Source organism: Callospermophilus lateralis, chromosome X (genome assembly GCF_048772815.1).
Source record: "Callospermophilus lateralis isolate mCalLat2 chromosome X, mCalLat2.hap1, whole genome shotgun sequence".
NCBI classification, from domain to species: domain Eukaryota; kingdom Metazoa; phylum Chordata; class Mammalia; order Rodentia; family Sciuridae; genus Callospermophilus; species Callospermophilus lateralis.
In genome coordinates, this window is record NC_135325.1 from 74,823,097 (window position 1) to 74,846,715 (window position 23,619).

General features: G+C 34.9%; 1 pseudogene; it reads left to right on the forward strand.

Annotated features, from left to right (window-relative positions):
• Nucleotides 1-22,392, forward strand: part of LOC143638602 (small ribosomal subunit protein eS4-like) — a 69,448-nt pseudogene extending 47,056 nt beyond the window's left edge.
• Nucleotides 22,393-23,619: the final 1,227 nt, after the last annotated feature.

Here is a 23,619-nt window from a genome sequence, read left to right on the forward strand (position 1 = left end):
TTCATTTCTCTGATTTAATAAGATTTAAAAATGAGATGTCAAGTAGAGAAGCAGTGGATAATCACTCTTATATTCATCATGTTTTGTACAATATACTTTAATCCACAAATATTCTATTTTAGTTTATATTGGGCCATATTAATTATTTTATTTTTATTTTAACTGGAGGAGCATGCCAGAGGCTGTTGGTGTTCTGAACTTGTTTTGGTCATCTACTAGTATCAGAAATAAAAGAAAACAATATAAAAAGCAAAAATAAATTTAATTGCAGCTGGGCCCCAAATGGGAAGATAGCTAATCTGCCTTCGCCCAACAGATAAGTTAAAATTTTTAGGAATAAAAACCAAGGAAATATAGACATGTAGATTTAGCCAGGCCTTACTAGCTCGAAATATATTAGCCTGGGCCAGAGTTCTTGGGGGCAGTTACTTCTTCTTCTCAGTATGAGATGATGACCTGTAGGGAGTTGGTATAGAGAAAATAGCTTAACAAACAGGTTAGCAAGAAATGGCTGGGGATCAGGGGCAAAAAATACTTTGGGGCTTCTTTTTTTTTTTAAAGAGAGAGTGAGAGAGGGAGAGAGAGAGAATTTTAATATTTATTTTTTAGTTTTCGGTGGACACAACATCATTGTTTGTATGTGGTGCTGAGGATCAAACTCGGGCCACAGGCATGCCAGGCGAGCGCGCTACTGCTTGAGCCACATCCCCAGCCCCTTGGGGCTTCTTTTTAAATGGGTGACATTAAAAACAAAAGGAGTCCCATTTTATCAAATTAATTTGTAACTGTCAAAGACATAATATAATTTTAATTTATTATTTATTATATTAGAGCATTTATACCCAGTGTGAGATATTTTAGGACAATGGACATCATGACTGTGAAAAAATTTATGCAAAGCTATGGTTAAAATGAAACATACCTAGTTTTCTGCTATTCTATATTAAGTTACTTTTTTTAAGGTTTTAAGGGTATAATGTTTAAATTGAATGAGCTCCCTAGGTATAATTAGAACTTTAGCCCCAAAATTAAATCTATGAATTGTTTGTTAAATAAAACTTATGTTTTAGAAATGCAAAAGTCAATCTGAATCCTTTTAATATTTGTGTTTAATACATTCTTTAGTATATAATTTCGTATATAAGCTTGCCGCTAGGATTACACCCAGTTTATACTTTTCTTAAAAATGGCAGCTGTCACTTCAGATGACCATCCAGATGCTAAGCAAGGACCTTATAGGTATTGAAAGGATAGGAAAAGGGGAAGGGGATACTCTGAGAGATTGGATCCTCTCAGAGAGGAAAGAGACAATGTGCATCTCCTGTACTCCAGTTTTATTGGGGATCCCAGAGAAGTTTCCAGAGAGTCCCATACAGTTTCATCTCTTGACTTTTGCCTGACAGCAGGGTGACATCATACTTTCAAGACTTTCATGACAACTCTGGGTCAACTGGACTCATGCTGACCAGTTCTAACTGGATTCTTGACAGTATATATTCTTACAGATTTTATGGTTAGGAGGAACTATCCTTACCTCTCAGAGTTTCAGGATATAGTCACAAAAATCTCCTGGGTTCCTCCCATCAACATTATTTGGGGCATGCATTTCTCCTGCAGTGAACAGATAGTTTGCTTAGCAATGTGCCATATACTGTAGGCCAGGAAGGGCTTCAGATAAATGCTTCTTAGAAAAGAAAGCATGTAGGGGTCAGTAGAGTAGGCTCATTCTATAAAATTAGTGTTTTAACCTCATTTGCCAACCATCCTCATCTGTCTGTTCCCCAACAATATCAGTGAGAAACTTCTTCTATTATCTTAGGAGAGAGAACAAAATGTTTTTTTTTCCATTGTCAACATAAATAAAAGAATCAACCAGAGGAAGATTACCTCCACCCCCCCCCCCAAAAAAAATACTGATATTTATTTGGGAATAGCGAAGCATTGCAATGGGAACATTCATGCCAGAGTGAACTATGGGTCTTTTCAAAGGGGTTGGGGTAAGGGAAGTTTTCAAAGACAAAAATGAAGAAGATTACCTTGTCATGGGAGAAAGGGGAGCTGAAACTCCAAACCTTTGTTTTTGTATTCCAAGGAAAGAAAATTTAAACTCAGACTTGAAAAGTCAGCTGATGAAATTCATTACAAGTGAAAGTAAAGTAATGCTTAAGCTAAAAGCCCTCTGGAGAAAGTAAATCTCCAAGCAGAGAACAACCAAAGAAACTAATGCTGCTTCCAAATTTATTACTGTTTGAAGTTTTCCAGGGCTCCACCTTCTGTAGGCTTTACCAGTTAGATATTTATCTCCTACTTCATATTGTGTGTAGGAATTTTCAACCTCAGTTTGTCCTCTCTTAAACTGTCATGGCAAGCATCCTATTTAAGAAGGCTTCATCTACAAGTCAATCCTGTGTTAATGAGGGTACTTGAATCAGGCAGACTTCATCTTACACATCTGCAGTATTAAAGAAATTCCCTCCTAAAATACATTGAGAAACCCATGGCCATAAATTCTAACTTCACAATGATCACAGTATACCCTGTTAGGAGTTAGCCCCATTGATTTTTCCTGTTTTGATGTATTTCTTAATTGACTCCCTTTGTTTCTTACTGTTTATTCTCAGAGTTAGTATACCTATTGTTCTTCTACAAGTTACTAGATTGTTAATTAAAACAACTTCAAAGAAACCCTGAGACCTGAGGCTGGGGCTGTAGTTTAGTGGCACAGTGCTTGCATAGCAAGTGTGAGGCACTGGGTTCAATCCTTAGCACAACATAAAATAAATAGAATGAAGGCATGCTGCCAATGTACAGCTATTAAAAAAATAAAATAAACAAACTCTATGATCCTGCCACATTACTGGTTCACATTTCACTGCTCATTACTAATTACTACCTAACAACATCAGATATTTTGAAACATTAATCCTTGGCTACAATGATTAATAAAAGGGGACATTGATAAGGGACAGACAGCTGTGAGCAATTGGGACATAAGATTCAGGAAATAATTCTATAAACATTCCCACTGTGCTGACCCTCCACATGTTTTTCTTATAAGAAGCAATTTACCTGCAGCCCTGCATGGATTAAATAGACAGGATATGTTACTTTCCTCAGCAAACTACCTTTTATCTATGGGAGGAATGTAGGCCCAGAGTGCCAATAAGAACACAAGTTATTGTGAAGGAGGGAGATTTTTGTGACCTTCACACAGACCAGATCCCACATATCCTATACTTTGGTGACTTGAATTATGTCATTCTGTGGCCAGTCAAAAGCCAGAAGGTGAAGTTGGAAAGATTGCTGGATATTTCCCTGAGACCCCCAATAAAACTGGTGGGCAGAGGGGCATGTTGTACATCTCCTCTCTGAGAGGACCCACTATCTCCTTTTGAAATTGTCCCCTTTACCTTTTCCTATGTCTTATAATGAACTCATGCCTGTTATTCTGAGTTGCATGGCTGAAATGTTTTTGGCCTGATAACAAGAATCACAAGAATCAAGGTGAAGAATGGGAGGCCTTCTCACTGCCTTAGTTTCATGGAGTGTCCATGTTCTGTAACAGTATCAGTTGAAGGTTAATCTAACAGTTGCTGGGCAGATGTCCTTGTAAAAGTACTTTTGTTTATAAAGTTTATAAGTTTTGGTCTTGTAATGCAGCAATTCAGTGAGGCATTTTTAAAATAAAATTATTTTCTCCAATTCCTTTAAGAAGATCTTAAAAAACATCTTTTTCACAATGTATTATAAATCCTAAAGAGAGTCATCTGTAATGCCTTGCTTGTTTTCTCCTCAGCATAAAAGTTAACTGTCTCTAACTAAAAAGAAAATGTAGATGCTGCACCCAGGGGGTCGAGGTTCAATTTGATGTAGTAAGAAAACAGAGATTCAGAGGGAGGCAGTGGAGGCCTTGATAGTTTTTGAAAGAAGATAGCCTGGTTTGTGTATTTCCTGACTTTTGTCCAATCACACTCCCTTTTTCACCCATAAAAGCTGTTTATACCCCACAGCCAACAAAGATAGAGATTTGTCTCTTCTTCAAGGCTGACTCTGAATAAACCTGTTCTCCTTCAACAACCTTTTTCTCTGGAGTTTTTGATTGAACAGAGGAGAAAGAGGAGAGGCTCAGGAAAAAAATAACCTTAAAAATCAAAACAAAACAACATATATTATGCTCACAGGTCCTATAATCAAGAGACATTGAAACCCGAGTTTTGAGATGAAACTAAATTCCCCACTTTGCTGATTTCTTCTGGGTTCTTGTATTGCAAATTTTGAAGAATAAAATCTGTAATCAAAATAATCAAAATGGTTTCTGCAGGATTATGAAAGCACAAATAACCTCTGGAAGACCTCAAATGGATCAGCAGGCAAGCTATTCTTTATTCCACAGTGGAGCCAATCAATCAGGAGCTGGAGGTGCTCATTTTCTGGGTAGAAAATGGCCACAGTTACTGAAGGGTGTGGATTTTATAGGGTAAAATGAGGGTGGTTTAATCATTGGAAACTGAGGACGTGCTGATCAGATAGTCAGGAAGCTAGTTGTGCAGGTTAAAAATTTAACACTTGAAAGCAGTTGAAAAAAATTTGAAACTCATTGTTATAAGGAAGACATAAAAGCTCAGATTCTGAGAGATGAAAGCTCAAAACTCCACCCTCACTGTTTATTTCCAGGATTATTACCCAAAGCTTCACAATTTACTTTTTTTTCCCTCCAGGACTCATCAGCAATGGGAGAGGGTTAAAGTTCAGTGTTGGGTACTCAGTATTGCCTCCTCCCTCCAGGACCCATTTTTGTTGGGAGAGGAGGAATATCTGCCCTTTTCTCTTGGGGCCCACTGTTACTGGAAAAAGATTTACTGGAAGGGGTCTAATGTTTGCCTTCCTCCTCCACCAAGTCAGACAGTTTTGAGGGATCATCATTTTTCATTTTGTATATCCTTCAAAATCCAGGGACAATCATGGAAGGAAAGAAAAGTAAACAGAGTCGGATTTATTTAAGCAAGAAGAAAAAGAAACCCTGCCATGAAAGAGAGGGCCTGATAGCTGAAAAGCCATTTTGGTGTGCCATCTTACATATTCGATTCTGGATAGATCATGGAGCAAAATGTATGTAAAATAGGCACTGAAAAAGAATCAAGACTATCATCTGAGTTCACCTTCATTCTCCTTTTTGTAATCCATCCTCTTTTCTGTAACTTCCATCTGGGTTCACCCACATCTTCTGTTTTCTACCTCTGGGACAAAGGAGTTGGCTGGAGGTGTTCCCACAGGTGAGCCTCAAAGCCTTCCACATTTGAAATAGGACTTTATAGTGCTTAATAACATGTCTAGGGATTAACCTCCAGGTGTGCTTAAATGGGACTCATTATCTTGACTGCTTGGTCATTTTAGTATGTATTATTTTATCTTCATTCAGCATTCAGTATGAGAAGCTACACAGGGTAAATGGTTTATGATTTGCAAATTTAAATACTTCTCTGGGCTGCTAAAATATACTGGTGGGCCCCAGTTGTCTGGTAGTTATCCCTGAAAGGATTAAGGCAGAAGAATATTGTCTCCTGGAATATAAGGTTCAAATAGAAGACATGCTCTGGGTTGGTTAATTTGCTTATTAAAGGCATGCCCTTTGATATCTCTAAGAATTGGCTACCCCAAGGAAAATCAATCTCACCATTCAGAAAGGTACCCCCAAGGCCCTTGGTACTGGGGATTAAACTCAGGAGTATTCCACCACTGACTTATAACACAGAACTTCTCATTCTTTATTTTGAGATAGGGTCTCATTATGTTTCTCAGATTGGCTTAGAATGTGCTATCCTCCTGTCTCAACCGCCTCAGTAGCTTGAATTACAGACATGAGCTACCAAGTCCACCTCAGAAACATTTTCTTAAGTCAAAACCTCATATATACATAAAAACAACCACACACAAACACACACACACACACACACACACACACACACACACACTGCATTTTTCAGTCAAATGTCCCTTCACATATTTGCTTATTTCTTTCAGTCCACATCTTGTGTTTCCATTATCTTATCATAATATTTCTCAGAAAAAAACATTTTAATTTTGATGAGATTAATTTATGAGTTCTCCTTTAACAGACTATTTTTTGGTGTTTTTTTAAATATTTTTATAGTTGTCAATGGACTTTTTTTTTTTCTGTTATGTTGTGCTGAGAATCGAACCCAGTACCTCACACATGCTAGGCAAGCACTCTGCCACTGAGCCACAACCCCAGCCCTATTTTTGATGTTTTACTAAGAACTCTTTGTTTAGTCCTACATCCCATGAATTAAGCTCTATGTTGTTTTTTTCCCTATATTTTTCACTTTTATGTTTTTTAATCTATCTGTGACCCTTTGAGTGAGATTTTCTGTAAAATGTGTGATTTAGGTAAAGATTCATTTCTTTGCTTATGGATGTACAATTGTTCCAGGAGCATTTACTGAGAAAGTTTATTTCCTCCTCCACTGAATTATTTTTGCACCTTTATCAAAAATCAGCTTGCCATACTTGTTAGGGGATATTTCTTGGATCTTTATTTTGTTTGATTGATCTATGCATCAATTTCTCTGCCAATATCACTCACTCTGAAAATCATATAGACTGATTCCGCATAACTCACATACACATTTTTTTAAAAAATTGATTTACCTATTTTAATTATTTACTTTTTTATACAAAGAAAAATAACAAATAATCTTGCTTATATCTTAAAAAATCTTACTAGGGATTTTGTTAGGAATTTGTTCAACCTATATTCAATGTGGGGACAATTGATATCATTATATATTGAGTATTATGATACATGAATACAATATATATCTCTATTTATTTAAACCCTCTTAATGTGTTTCATAAAAGTTTTGAAGCTTTTTTGCATATAAATACTGTACATGTTGTCTTAGTCACTGTTCTCTGGTTAAAATCATGCTACCACAGACTGGTGTAGTTATAAGAAAAAGAGGTTTATTTTGAGTTACAGTCCTGGTTCGATGTCAAGAAACTACATCTGTTAGTGTCCTTCTTGCTGGCAGAGTCCCAACATAGCACAGAGCATCACATGTTGAAAGATAGGGACTTTATGAGAGACCTAGCCAAATTAGCTTGCATAGCAGAACCATTTCAAAGATAACCTATTAGCCCATTTATCTATTAATCTATTAGTTGCATGGAAAGCTCAATCCCTTCATGAGGAGAGAATCATGATCACCTCTTAAAACCCAACCTGGTTTTATCTCAACATAATGAAAATAAAATTTCAACATGAGTTTTGGAAGGAACAATTCATACTCAAACCATTGGTCAAATTTTGTTAGATTTATGCCAAAGTAATTGCCCTTCTTCCTCCTCCTTCTTTCTTCCTCTTCCTCTTCCTTCTCCTCTTCCTCCTTCTCTTGTTTTTTTTTTCTTTCTTCTCTTTCTTTCAACTCTCTCCCTTTATGAGATATTGTAACTACACATGGGGGAGGGTCATACTACTCCTTGCAAAGATAGAGTTACTGGCCTTATTAAGTCTTTTTATAAATATATGCTTAGTTGTGGATGGACATAATACCTTTATTTTATTTATTTATTTTTATGTGGTGCTGAGGATTGAACCCAGGGCCTCATACATGCTAGGCAAGCCCCCTGCCACTGAGCCCCAGCCCCAGCCTCCTTGTTCAGTCTTTTATGAATAAAGTTGTAAGTAGTAAAGAACTTGGCTTTGTAATCAAAACACTTTCCTCAAAGAAAAGCCTAGGCAATGATAGCCTGTTAAATTTAACCAAACTTTTAAAGAATTGACAGCAAGTTTTCAAAAAGTTTTAAAAAATAGAAGAGGGAGAATACTTGTCATTGAAGTTTTAGCCAGGGCAATTGGGAAATTAAATGAAATAGAAAACATCCATGGGCTGGGGATATGGCTCAAGCGGTAACACGCTTGCCTGGCATGCACGTGGCGCTGGGTTCGATCCACAGCACCACAAACAAATGAAGATGTTGTGTCCGCTGAAAACTAAAAAAAATAAATATTAAAAAAATTCCCCCCCGTCTCTCTCTCAAAAAAGAAAAAAAAAGAAAACATCCAATTTTTTTTATTGGTGGTTCAAAACATTACAAAGCTCTTGACATATCATATTTCATACTTTAGATTCAAGTGGGTTATGAACTCCCATTTTTACCCCAAATACAGATTGCAGAATCACATTGGTTATACATCCACATTTTTACATAATGCCATATTAGTAACTGTTGTATTCTGCTACCTTTCCTATCCTCTACTATCTCCCCTCCCCTCCCCTCCCATCTTCTCTCTCTACCCCATCTACTGTAATTCATTTCTCTCCTTGTTTTTTTCCCATTTCCCTTACAACCTCTTAAATGTAATTTTGTATAACAATGAGGGTCTCCTTCCATTTCCATGCAATTTCCCTTTTCTCTCCTTTTCCCTCCCACCTCATGTCTCTGTTTAATGTTAATCTTTTCCTCTTGCTCTGCCTCCCTGCTCTGTTCTTAGTTGCTCTCATTATATCAAAAAAGACATTTGGAATTTGTTTTTTTAGGGATTGGCTAGCTTCACTTAGCATAATCTGCTCTAATGCCATCCATTTCCCTGCAAATTCCATGATTTTGTCATTTTTTAGTGCTGCGTAATACTCCATGGTGTATAAATGCCACATTTTTTTTTATCCATTCATCTATTGAAGGGCATCTGGGTTGGTTCCATAGTCTAGCTATTGTGAATTGTGCTGCTAGGAACATCGATGTGGCAGTATCCCTGTAGTACGCTCTTTTAAGGTCTTCAGGGAATAGTCCGAGAAGGGCAATAGCTGGGTCAAATGGTGGTTCCATTAAGGATAGCATCTTCAACAAATGGTGCTGGGAAAACTGGAAATGCATATGTAACAAAATGAAGCTGAATCCCTTTCTCTTGCCATGCACAAAAGTTAAGTCAAAATGGATCAAAGAGCTTGATATCAAATCAGAGACTCTGTGCCTGATAGAAGAAAAAGTTGGCTCCTATCTACATATTGTGGGTCCGGGCTCCAAATTCCTTAATAGGACGCCCATAGCACAAGAGTTAATAACTAGAATCAACAAATGGGACTTACTCAAACTAAAACATCTAAATTTGACATAAAAACATGAAACTATCTCTATATCCACATGACATGATCTCTTATATATAAAATAATAAGGTATCCACTAAAAATCTCCCTATTAGAACTAATAAATGTCATCAATGAAATTATAGGATACAATATTAAAAAGCTAGTGTCTTTTAAAGAATTACTGCAATCTCAATCAAAATCTTAGCTGACTTTTTACTGGAGAAATTGTCAAGCAGATCACAACATTTTTGTGAAAATTTTATGGACATAAAGAGCAAAACAACCTTGAAAAAGAACTAAATTAGAATAATTAAACTTGTGATTTTAAGACTCATGACCTATGTGTGTTAATAAAAGGCAGTGTGGAATTGGCATAATGATAGTCATAAAGATTAAATACAATAGAAATGATAATTCAAGAATATGTTTTCACATTTACAGACATCTGGATTTTGAAAGTTTCCAAGACATGGGGGGAAAACTTGTATTTTCAACTAATGATCCTAGGACAACTGTGTGTGCGAAAGAATATGAAGTTGAAATTCTACCTCACACCACAAAAAAAAGAATTGGTCCAAAGGGATCAAGAACCTAAATTTCAGAATTAAATATATAAAAATCTTAGAAAAAACAGATGTTAATCTACATGTATTTGGATAAGGAGATGATTTCTCACATATGACTTCAAAAGATCAAGCAACAAAAGAAACTATATGGAAATTATAGATAATATTTAAAATTGTACTGTGAATCAAATAATACCATAAAGAAAAGGAAATGGCAACCTAAGGAATGCCACAATTTTTGTAAAAATAAATAATATGATAATATATTTTATATGTTGAGTATATAAAAATTATTATAATTAAAAAATAAAAAGACAAATAACCTGGTTAAAAATGGGCAAAGTATATAAATAGACATTTTTCTAAAGCAAACATTATTAACCAGTAGGGAAATGCAAATCAAACCACAATGAAATATTACATATTCATGTCTAAGAGTAAATAATTATCTCCATTAATCATCAGGGAAATGTAATAATACACCACATTGAAATATCCCTATACATACCTAAATTCCTAAAATTAAAAGGAGTAGTAACAGTATACAAGTAACAGTATAGAAAAGTAACAGTATAGAATAGTAAATTAGTGCAAATGGTTTGGTAAACTGGAAGTTTTGCTGACATTTTTCTATGCATTTTCTATGCATCAAAATTTCAATTTTATTCATATTCCCAGAAGAAATGCATACAAGGATACCTCAAAGTTTTTGAAGACACATGATTTGTAATGTCTTTAATTTGGACATGATCACCACTGGTCCATCAATAGCAGACTAAAAACAAATTTCTGCATATTCTAGCAATGATTGTGACTACACTACATATACTGGCAGAATCACAAACATATTTCACACATGATGCCAAATAAATAATAAAATAACTTAGTTTCATGTATGCAAGTCTTTACACAAAGCAAAATACATCTATGATTTTTATGCCAGGATGATTGCAACCTTTAGGGACATATTTGTTGGTAGTGATGGAGGGGAAAAGAGATTCTAGCTTATAGCTAATGTTTGATTTGAGGGAATAAATTAGAGGTTCCATGGTTATGTACAATTTTGGATATACTGATGTACACACTTTTCTGTGTGTTTATTTTATTTCAGTTACAAAATTGTAAGATAAAAGTTTAAGTAGATCAATATTTTAGTCAATATTTCACCACTGTGACCAAAAACCTGACAAAAACAATTTTTGATGAGGAGACATTTATTTGGCACTCATAGTTTCAGAAGTTGCTATCCATAGACAGCCAACTCCATTGCTCTCAGCCTGGGGTGAGGAAGATGATTGTGGCAGAAGTGAATGATGGAGGGAATCCACTCAAGACACTGTAATGAAACAGAGAGAACTTAACTAACAGGAACAAAATATAACCCCCAAAGGCAAACTCCCATTAACCAACCTCCTCCAGCCACACCCTACCTGCCTACTGCTGATTAGGTTAAGGCTCCAATAACCTAATCCTTTTACCTCGGAAAATCCTTGCATTGTCTAACACATGAGATTTTAGGGAAAACCTGTTTTCAAAACCATAACAATTAGTTAATAGCAACTTATATACAGAATAAAAGAAAAATAGTTAATTGGAGTACAGGTTAGAAGAAAATATTTGGAATGAATACAAGAAAAAAAAAAAAAACAAGATGAAATCAGTTGTTAAGCCATTTGTAAGCTAGAAAGAGAAGCTTTAAGCTCCTGTTGCCTAAGAAGATTAGGAAGACAGTGTTTTCTTCTGCTAGTTAATTGTTCTTGAATATATCCACTACAGGAAGGAGATGCCTGCAGAGGATCTAGGAAGTAAATATCTTCCAAATTAACCAGTGAATCCTAACAGGCCTTCAGAGAGCACCTGTGCAAGCACCTGGGACCCCCTAGCAGAACACACCTGGAATATAAACCTTGAAGAGTTCTTTTAAAATCCCCTTGTTCCTTCTGATGGACAGAATCACAGCCTCAGAATCAGGAGTCCCTTATATTTCTCCTATGCTAGCAAAGCAATAAAACAACTTTTTCCTTTTTCTCAAAAGGCATTAACTGGCATTGGGTACAAGGATGGACTTTTTGGTTATAATTCCATTTATATGAAATATGTGAGTAAAAATAATACATTTTTTGTTCATTGTCAGGATGTGTCATCTATTCATGAGCTTGTGAAGTCATCATGTTGTTCATAAACTTTATATTCAACTTAAACCTGAAAAACATCTGAACTTGTTGATTTTTGGAATGTTATGATTTTTTTGTTTCTTTACTTTCAATAATTTTCCTTATTACTTATCATCAGTCTAAGTTCTACTTACCTTATCATCAGTCTAAGTTCTCTTTTCTGCTGCCAAATTTGGTAACCAAATTGCTCAGAGAGAAAAATTTCATCATGTCATGTGACATAGCTCCCATACATGATTGTCTACTTCCTACATGTTGATGAGTATTCCCTACACCATTCATGCATATGTAGATCTCCTTCATTTTGTTTCAAATTCCAAGTATCATATGTATTTCATTTCAAAGGTTTCATTTTGTTAATTTTGTATTCCCTAAATATTTTAATTGCTATTTCTTTAAATATGTTAATTTTTTTTGGTCCTGGGAATTGAACTCAAGGGCCCTCGACCACTGAGTCACATCCCCAGCCCAATTTTGTATTTTATTTAGAGAAAAGGTCTCACTGAGTTGCTTAGTGCCTCCATAAATTGCCCAGGCTAACTTTAAACTCATAATCCTCCTGCCTCTGCCTCCTAAGCAGCTGGGATTACATGCCTGGCCTAAATATTTTTATTTTAAGTTCTATGCTTGATGATTCTAATATATGATGTCTTTAAGGGTCTGTATATACCTTGTATTGTTTTTTCCTTATTATTAATAGTGCTTTGTTTCTTTATGTAATTTTTTAACTGAATTTTATAAATTCCTTGGAATATAATTTTTAGAAAATCACTGAGGCCTGGAATAAAGCAATGCTCTTTCCTTAAATGTTTTTATTTGTTCCTTAAAATGCTACACATCTAGAGTCATTTAAAACTAACTGTAAAGAAAAGTGATTCTAAAATTTTACTTTTAAACAATGAATATCCCCATATCAAAATTTTAGTCACTTATGAGTATGTCTAAATACAGGTAGAAAACGTAGTGACTAAATCTGTTGAAGTTAATGTTTTTTTTTTTTTAATTCTACCAAATTTACCTTCAAGACCACTAAGATTGTCTCAAGAAATCCTCACATAATGCTTTTATTTTAGCAACAGCTTCCAAATGGTTTCTCATCTGCAATTTTATCTCATTGTGATTCATTATCTGAACTTCACACAGTGTTCTTTCTCTCTAAAGTACAAATTGTATTGTCCTATATATTGGTACTGCTGTGCAAGTGAAAATAATCATAACATACTTTCAAAATGGTGATAAATGTTCTTTCTTTTCCCATCTTTTCTTACTCTGTTTCTCTTGGTTACATACTTAATGGAAATAAACTTGTTTCTTGAGGGTGATGAAGATGAATTTGAATGAAATCCTTGAACTATTAATCATTTGATTGTTTAAAAAGGATAAGATGCTCATCTGCAAAAAGAGCCACAACTATGAATAATTTCAAAGTTAAAGCACTGTTTGAAATATAGCCATTTCATATACCCAAGTAAAATGTAAATTAAGTGAAAAGCGATTCCCAAATTACCAGTTACTACCCTACATTCTATGGGGATGGTTTCAGGAAGATTGACTTAGTCATTCTACTTCCTCCTGACATTTTTTCATTCTATGTTGCCTTTTACCCAGACTATACTCTTTGTTTAAAATGTAAGCCAAGTCTCATACTACCAGATTGGACCACACTTCAGAGTTATCCTTAGCTTAAAAAGATCATAGAAAGACTGAAACAGTATCTGAGACGATTCCCAAGAGCTAGTGTTTCAAAGCTGAGTCTTTTCAAGTTACAATAGCTTGGGAAATATCTTGGAATGCTACAGAGCCACACTAACAAAATATAAAGCAAAGTCAATACAAACACGTTCATGGCACAATTAGTTATCAATTAAACCAGTCACCTGTTAGAACATGAATATTTTTTCAGAAGATAATATATCCCAAAATCTGTATAACATATCATACATGATGTTCAATATTAATTTAAAAACTATAGATACACAAAAGACTGGAAAATATGATTCACAATTAAGGAAACAACAATAATAACAAAATCCTGTCAATAAAAAACAAGTCTACTATGCATAATATTTGTACTTAAAACTGTTAAAATAAAATGATATATCCATGAATAAATAAAAAATAAATTAAGTAAAATATTTCTTGTAGAAATATAAATACAAGAACCAAATAGTGTAATAAGTGAAATGAAAATGACATGGGGTCTGTTTAAAGGAAGCTTTCAGTTGGCAAAAATAGTTAGTGAATTCAGAATCAAATTAATAGTAATTATTCAATCTAAAAACAGAGAGACAAAAAAAAATTAGAGAGTCACAGGGAATTGTTGCACAATATCAAATAATCTAATATACATACAATCAGAGTCAGCAAAAGAGTAAAAGTGAGATTATTGCTGAAAAACATGTTAGGAAATAATGGCCAAAACATTGCCAAACTTAATGAAAAACACAGACTTGTAGACCCAAGATGCTCAATGAACCCCTTAACAGTACAAATGGAAAGACATGTATGTATATGTACTATACGTATCAGATAAAAATCAAAGAGAGAAAATTTTCAAAGAAGACAATAGAGGGAAAACATGCATAGAGGAACAAGGATAAAAATTCCACTGAATTCTCTTCAGAAACCAAGGAGGCCATAATTTTACAAAGGGTTTCTTTATCGGCCTCTAACATGCCATGTGACAGATAAGTTAACTTCTTAGGGCCACCTTAGGTCTTTACTTGATTAATATAATTATGAATTCACAGGCCAAATTAAGAAATAGAGCATGGTCAATACCTTAGAAGCATTGTACTTACTCTTAATCATATTCCCCTCTTTCCAACAAAAAATAAACCTTAACATGAATACACCATTCTTTTTAGTTTTACTCTGTTGTTTGATATCACAAAGTCACATATTGCTCAAAATTGTATGCTTTGGAACTTTTCATAAATATAACCATGTATTGTTTTCTTTTTCTATAGCTTTTTCACTCAACATAATGTTTGTGAGAATATCCTCATTAATGTCTTCTGGTACAGCTAATTAATTTGCACAATTTTATGCTTCCATCATAAACCACAATTTATGCATTCTACTGCTAATGGTCATTTGTTTTCCCTTCCAATTAAATTGTCATAAACACCATTGCTGAAATTACCATCATACAATTAAAACTCTGGGGGTGGGGGACAGGAAGCACATGACATATTTCACTTAGTTGGCTTATCGTAAACACCAGTTGCACAATCTGTTTTGATTTTGAATAATCCTACTTTTGTAGATTGGTACATCCAACTCTAAATTAGGTCATCTTGTCCCTGAATTTCCATTTTGTACCAAGGAAAAAGAAGAAACAGCTAAACTATTTTTCTGTGATCTTGAATCTGACTTGGTTCTTATAAAAATCTCAGGGAAAAAAAGTTTATTGTATTAATATGGAAATCGCTAAAATAACATAATTTCTTAAATTTAGAATCTTTTTATCAAGAATTCTGCAACAGGCTAGTTAAAATGTTTTATTCCTATAAAATTATTAAAAATAAAATAAAACTGATTTCTGCTTTGACATTCTGTCAGTGTATATTTAAATGAAAACTTACCATTCTGTTTTGTGCCTCTTTAGATTTGTCTTTCATATTACATTTATAATAGATGGATATTCTGAAAAAAGTTTTAAATATGAATTATAAGCCTATTCTGATATATTTTTAAGTCAGATATAAGGGAAATATATATGTTGTATTGTCAAAATTGAACATGCAAATTTTTGTATATAAACAATATTAAATAAAATATAGACATATATCAATTGATATTATATATAAAATATACTATATATAAAAATTTTATATGACATATTCCATATTCAATACTCTTATTCTAACCTATGGTTGAGAGTAAAATTTTGTTTCTTTTCTGGAATTTTGCATAATCCAAAATTGTTAAAGTATTTTTAGTGGAATTAACATAACTATGAATATTTCTTTCTTAACAAAATATAGGTAGTTCTTGTTCTATTTACATTTAGCAATTGTTAAGGTAAATGCATCTTTAAAAATCATGTACATTTTTCTTTTTATTTAAAACAACTTTGTTTCTCTTCATATGTGTTATCCCTAGGAAAAATGAATAGGATTAAAACAAACAAACAAACAAAGTCAGCCTGAGAAAATTCATGTTAGACTTCATAGAAACTAGAATATTTGAAGGGCTATTGATTTCTATTATGTATTTTGCTCCATGTAATTGAACTGTTTCAGGGATAAAGAATCTCCTTTAATGTAAAATTATTAGGGAACCATCAACTCACATTGCTGAGAAAAATTACAATTTCATGAGGGATAAATAATAATTCATATATTTTTCAGAGCACAAATTTCACAAAAGTTGCATAATCTTTGTAAAAACAAATGTACTGAGGCTGGGGCATAACTCAGTGGCAGAGCACTTGCCTAGCACGAGTGAAGCATTGGGTTTGATCCTTAGCATCACATAACAAATAAAGTAAAGGCATTCTGTCCATCTACAATAAAAAAAATTAAAAACAAAAAATTCATAAATTTTCTAAATAAATCATCATTTTTATTTCTAAGATAAAGATTAAAAAATCAGATAGCCAAGGATTTCATGCAATGTTACAGCTATGCATAATTCCTGGAGATTTCAATTTTAATATTAAGTTCCATGTAATTGTGTATATTCAGTATGAACACTTCAATGAAAAATTTAGGGGTTGAAGATATAACTCAGTTGGTATAGTGCTTGCCTTGCATTCACAAGGTCCTGGGTTCAATCCCCAATACCACAGGGAAAAAAAAAATTGAAGACAGAGTAAAGAAATAACATCTTATTTATAAGACTGTAACACTATCTTCTTAGTAGCAGATGCATTAACATTACAGGATCAATTCACTTACCTAATTTTTTTCTAAAGGAAAACACTATTTTTAAAGTTAGACATTCATTTGTGCATTTCATAATACCTGATTTCATACATCTAAGTTAAATGGAAACATGTACACTGTAGTAACTGTCTTAGTCTCTTTATGTTACTATAACATTATCATAGACTTGGAAATTTATAACCAAAAATGTTTTATTTCTCACAGTTCTAGAAGCTGAGAAGTCCACAGCAGGGGCACTGCATTTGGTGAAGGTATTACTACTTCTAAAGAGTCTAGTGTCTCAGGGAAGCCCAGGATATTAAATAGTGACCAGGCTAACAAAAGAAGGCCAAATGGGCTTTTGTAAAAGTCCCAATCTTGTGACAATTAACGGACTCCCTTGATAATCCATTAATCCATGGATGAGAGTAGAGCCCTCATGACTCAAATGCCTCCCAAAGGACCTACTTCTCAGCCATGCTGCACAGGGCACCAAATTTTCAACCCATCAAATTTGGAGAGATGCACTGAAACCATAACAATCTCCCCTGGGAAAAGTATCTTTTTCACTTTCCCTTTCAGCGTTTGTCTAAGCCAAATTAGTCACATTTTCCCAATAAATTATCCATTGCCTACAAAGATTTAGGAAATAGATACATCTTATTATTATGCAATTTTTATTATTTTTTTCCATTTCTTGATCCATAAATATTTTTGTGATTTTATTTATTTTAGCTCTGTATTACATTTTATCTATTTAAAATTGAAAGCTAAAGAACTTTTTTTGTGATTTTCAAAACTGCACCTAGATAAGCATCAACTCCAGTGAAGAGGGAGTTTGACTCATACACAAACTTCCAAAGTCGATAGTTTAGGGATGCAAAATAATTCAAAGATTGATCTAATCAATGTTATCATTCACCTTTTTGGAGAAAATAAAATAATGTTGTTATAAAATTTATACCAGGCACTCATAATCATGTACAATTTAGGGAAATTTCGGGTATGTAAACCAGGTGGCATGATTATACTTTCAGCTATTCAAAGTATAGATCATCTGAGATCACAAAGCATGTGGAACCCTTATTTACTTCTGATAGAAAGATAAAACAGTGAAGCTAATTTGTAAAATCATTTGACTGTTTCTTATAAATGTAAACACATGTCTACTGTATAACCCTGCAATCTCACTGCTTGAGATCTACCCAAGAGAAATAAAAGCATACTCACACTAATGCATTACATTAATGATTATGGAAGTTATATTCATATCTATGAAAAATATAGCAATCAGTAAGTAGAAAAAAAAATATGCTGCAATCACACTATGGAATAATAGCAATATAGAAGATGAACTATTGGTTTGTGTGATATGAATTAACCTAAAATGTGTTATGTTAACTGAAAAACAAGCCAGATTATAATGGCTACATACTGTATAATTTCATTTACATGACACCTTACAAAAGGCAAAAATTTAGAAATGGAAAAGACATCAGTGATGCCAAGGGTTATAGGATGGGAGTAAGGATTGAATATATGGTAGCACTATGAGGGAGTTTGGGGTAAGATAGATTATTTTGTATGAAGCTTTGTTGTGTATACATGATTCTATGCATTTTTCAAAACCCATAGGATTGTTGTTATGATTTAGATCTGAAATGTCTGCCAAAGTCCATGTGCTAAAGGTTTGGTCAACATCCTGTATTATTATTGGGAGATGGTGAAAACTTTAGGATGTAGGGCCTAGTTGGTGGGAATGGGTGACTGAGGGCATGCCCTTGAAGAGGGTATTTTGTCCCTTTCCCCTTTCTTTCTGTTTCCCAGCAGTTTCACTCCACCATGTACCCCCTGTCCTAATGTTCTGCCTCAACACATGCCTAAAAGCAGTGAAGCCAGCTGACCATGGGGTGAAAGCTTTGAAACTTTGAGCTAAAAAATGTTTCTCTTAAATTGCCTTTCTCAGATATTTTGTTATATTGATGGAAAACTAACAACTGTATACCAGAAATAGAAAAATTTTCTGTGTATAATTAAAAAAAAAACTAGGAAATGTATGCAGGAATAGAGTTCAGACATTTACAAACTAATCTCAGTGCATTACAAATATAAGATAACTACACAGAAAAGTTTGGTATGGGGTAGAGGAACTCACTTAAGTAACATTTGAGAGTGGTGTTTTGACTAGACACTGTAAAGCTAATGGTCAAAAGAAGTGCACACATACACATTGTGCTATATTGGTAAATTTCTTTTTTAGAAGTATATAATATGGAAATTCTAAAACTATAGGAGGTTTGAAAAACTATGTAACTACACTTAGATAATGAGAGGCAGGTTTCTTTGTTTTGTTTTGTTTCTATTGGAGAAAGATGCTACAAAGAAGTAAAAACATAAAAGATTTCTTTTAAAGAGAGAGAGAGAGAGAATTTTAATATTTATTTTTTCGTTTTCGGTGGACACAACATCTTTGTTTGTATGTGAGGATTGAATTTAGGCGGCACGCATGCCAGGAGAGCATGCTACCGCTTGAGCCACATCCCCAGCCCAAAACATAAAAGATTTTAGAGGGCTCAGTGGCCCATGCCTGTAATCCCAGAGTCTTGGGAAGCTAAGGCAGGAGGATCATGAGTTCAAAGCCAACCTCAGCAAAAGTGAGGCATTAAGCAACTCAGTGACACCCTGTCTCTAAATAACATACATAAAAAGGGCTAGAGATATGCCTCAGTGGATGAGTGCTCCTGAGATTAATCCCTGGTTACCCCCCACACGAAAAAGAAAAGATTTTTAAAAGTAAGAATTAATCCTAGGTTGCTGGATGGATTTAATTATATCAATACTGAAATAATTTAAAAAATATGTATATAGATATGTAATAAGGAATATAGATGTATGTAAGCATAGTTAGTATAGATGCATGTATTTCAAATACTACTTACCAAAAGGGAGTAGAATAAGTTAACTCTAGTAAAAATGAAGAAACCTAGTGCCCATATGTTATTTCTAAATACCATTCCCCAATAAAAGGAACCAGGACACGAATGAAAACTTGCATCAAACAACAGAAAATTATCATTTTCACAGTTCTGGATGCCACAAGTCTGAAACCAAACTTCTCTGCTCCTTCTGAAGGCTCCAGGGAGAATCTTTCTTTGTCTCTTCCAGCTTCTGGTGGCTTCAGGTGCTCCTTGTGTCAGTTTCACTCCCATTTTTCCCTCAATCTTTGTATAGCCTTCCTTTATTTGTCCTCTCACCTTCTGTCTCTTATAAGGACACGTAGGGCCCACCTTAAAAAGCAGGATGACTTGGGGCAGGGGCTGGGGCTCAACAGCAGAGCACTAGCCTAGCATGTGTGAGGCCCTGGGTTCAATTCTCAGCACCACATAAAAATAAATAAAAATTAAAATAAAGAAGGCAGGATGACCCTATTTTGGGATTACAAAGATGCTTTTCCAAATAAGGTTACATTCACAGGTCCTGGGGTAAGGATTGGACAGCTCTTTAAGAGGTATCATTTAACACTGTACAGCCTGTATCCAAAAATAAGTTGAGATAATAGATACATTATATCTCATTTACACATTATATAATGTATACATGTATTGAAATATCAAATTACCTCATGTGTAATTTTTATATTTTTGTGTATTAATTTAAAAAATATATTTAGCCAGTTGGAGTGATGCTCTCCTATAGTTCCATCTACTCCAGAAGCTGACATAAAACAACTGCTTGAGTCCAGGAGACCTGGTCCTGACTGGGCAACATAGCAAGACCCTATATCTGAAAACAAACAAACAATAAATAAGATTTCATTAAAGTTATACAATCCAGGAAAAAAAAAACAAGTTAAAGTGACTCCAAATCATGTTTCATTTCTTTCCAAGGAAGAAAGACAGTGCCTCACAGGATGCACCTATGCATGGATGAGCTGCTAGGTGACAATGGAGACCTGGTTCTGATGAACTTCCAAGACCCACTCTGATTTCTTGTCCTGCTTTGGCTTCTTGGTGAGAGCACAAGTCCAAGTATTTCTGTTAAAGTCATTGCTCCTGTTTGCTGCTGAGTCAATCTGACAAGACCTGGCACCTGGGAAAATGATTATCCAAAGAAACTGTTTGCTTCTGTTTTAAGTTTTGTTTCTATGGAAACCTCAGACTCTCAGAGCCCACTGGCTTGAAGGCAGATGCCTTTCACCATGTGGCAGGAAGTGCCTGACACCCAGCCAGGGTTGAGGAAGGAAAACTGCTCAACTAGAGAACTGTAAGAAACAAGGGGCAAAAGACAAGTAGAAGCAATATCACCTCCTATGTCCCAGAGACACTGCTGAAGCCTCAGTTTCTCAGCATGGGTCTCTTGGGAAGGAACACACTGTCTTTCCTCCTTGTTTTTTTGTGCCTATATATCTACATGGGGCTTCATCTTAGGAAGACTGCCCAGACAGGCAAAGAAAACTGTTGTTTGAGAGACTCTATAGACTACAAAAGAAGGTAGGGGTATCACTCTTGGAGTTGCAGATTTAAAAATATGGCAATAGATGAAGGATGAATATCACAGAAACAGAGCTGTGGAAATAAATATGCAGTTGGTGACTCTTGATAGCAGCTAACAGTATTCTCACTTGCTTGGGTTTCACTCTGAAGATCAACCAGCTTATGTGTGGATAGCAGGGACTGGAAACAGGAAGGATACTCTGGAAAGCCCAAGAAGCCCAGTAGCAGGGGTCTGGGTTGCTGATTGTGTAGAAGTGTCACTGGGTATGGGAACTGTGAGCTCATTAGCTCACCTCAAAACAGAGGGTGTATATAACTCCTGGCGGAGTTTGTATACAGTTTTCCAATGCTAAGCACTTCCTGCTTTGATCCTCTTAAAGTGCTCATGTAGTTCATCCTGCTGGCCCCTCTGTTCACAGAGAGGACCCTAAGGGTCACATCAGTGAACCAATTCACTGTGGCCAGTCAGTGTGTGTGGTGTGGGCCTGGAACCCTGGTTGTGGGCCTGGAGTTCACATCCCATATCGTGCGGCTGTGAGACCTTGGTTCAGTCACCCTCACTGTGCTCAGCCCCATTGAACTAGTTGTAGTAATTTGCCCACATCTTCTAGTATTGTGACGAAGATCAAATTGGTCAATCAATATGCAATGCTGACCATAGGTCCAGCATGACTGGTCCTCCTGGAGTGTGAGCAGGAAGCATTTGTCTCAGTCCCTCCCAGTACCTCCCAGTTCCCACCCTCATAATTGCTGTCTTTTTTACAGTTTCAGAGATTTCAAAAAGTGAAGTTAACACATCTGCAGGGCATTGCCAACAACTACAAGGCATCCCACAACATCTCTGCCTGATTCCAGAGCCTACCAGGAAAGGCACAGGTCATGAGTCTGGTGGTCAACCTGCCACAGGTTGCTATTCAGGGGTCCTGGCCTACATGAAGGCCTGGTTGAGGAAGATGAAGCTTAGAAGCCAGAAGGTGTATACACTGATGCAGGCCTTGGACCTTGCCCTTAAAAAAAACGCAGGCACTAAGAATGAGAAAGGAAGGAGCCGAAGGTACAGATGCTATCTGGGCTTGGCCCTGTACATGCTGGCTCTGCAGGATGTGTTCACCCACCTGACATATGAAATCAACAACCTGTCTGCTTTTGAGGACAAGGATAGGGAAATAACAGGATAAAATGGGAGTATCTATGATACTAGAAAATAATAAAATATCCTAGCCCTATTCCTCCCAAAATAAGTAAAATAAAGGTGGAAACACCTCAAAAAAGCAAAGAAACCAATCTAAAAGAACTCCAATGGTCAAACAAATAAATCATATTTTATACTCCTAAATAAAATCAATATCTGAGTGTCTACTGTTAAAAATAAATGATTGAATAAATACATGAAGAGAATAAACAAATCTTCCTTACAAATTCACATCATCAAATGATGTGAAGCCCTTAAAAGTCAAGTTTCCAGATGTCATCTAACTTGTTCTCTAGAACGAGTGAATTAAATTTGTTGAAATTGTATTTTCAGGGGCTGGAGTTTTGGCTCAGTGGTACAGCACTTGCCTGGAATGTGTGAGGCCCTGGGTTTGATCCTTAGCACTTCATATAAATAAATAAGATAAAAATCTATTGACAGCTAATCCAATTTCATATATGTATACACACACACACACACACACACACACATATATATTGTTTATACATATATGCCTTCTCCAGCTATAATCTACAAGCCTTCAATTAGCACTCATATAATCTGTATCAGGGGATTAATGCACTAATCAGATTAAGGCTTTCATAATCCAATTGTTTCACCTCTAAATATATATATATATATAAAGAAATTGGATTTTCAGAGGATCTTCTACTACTTCTAAAGCTTCATTTTATTTTATTTCCTTAGAAGCCTCTAGGGAATTTGCTAGACTCTATCAGTTTAAAAACTGAATGTTGTATAATAAAAGACACTATCATGAAAGTTACGGTATCTGAAAAAGTTCTTTGAATTTGTTTCTATTTTCAAGTCCCAAATTTCAATAAGATATTGAAGGCCTAAATTTGTTACCAAAAAATGGCAATTTTTGATAGGATAAGTAACTCTGTTAGGTTTTAAATCAGGGCAGACACAGACAAAATATTTGCACTTTATAGCTGTGATTTAAAATTAAGAATACAGGTACAGAAGATACCAGGTAGAAATAATCCAATTAAATTAGTAAACTATAATTGAAAAGAATAAATACATATGAACAGAAACACATAAACTGTGGTCATGATATTTATTTGGACACTTTATATTGCAAAGTAAAATGCATTAAACTTGTTTACCAATATTTGTAACGGAAATTAAGTGGGCTATAGGAAATAAAGAAAATAAATGTAAGATAAAACAAAAAACGGAGTTTTGC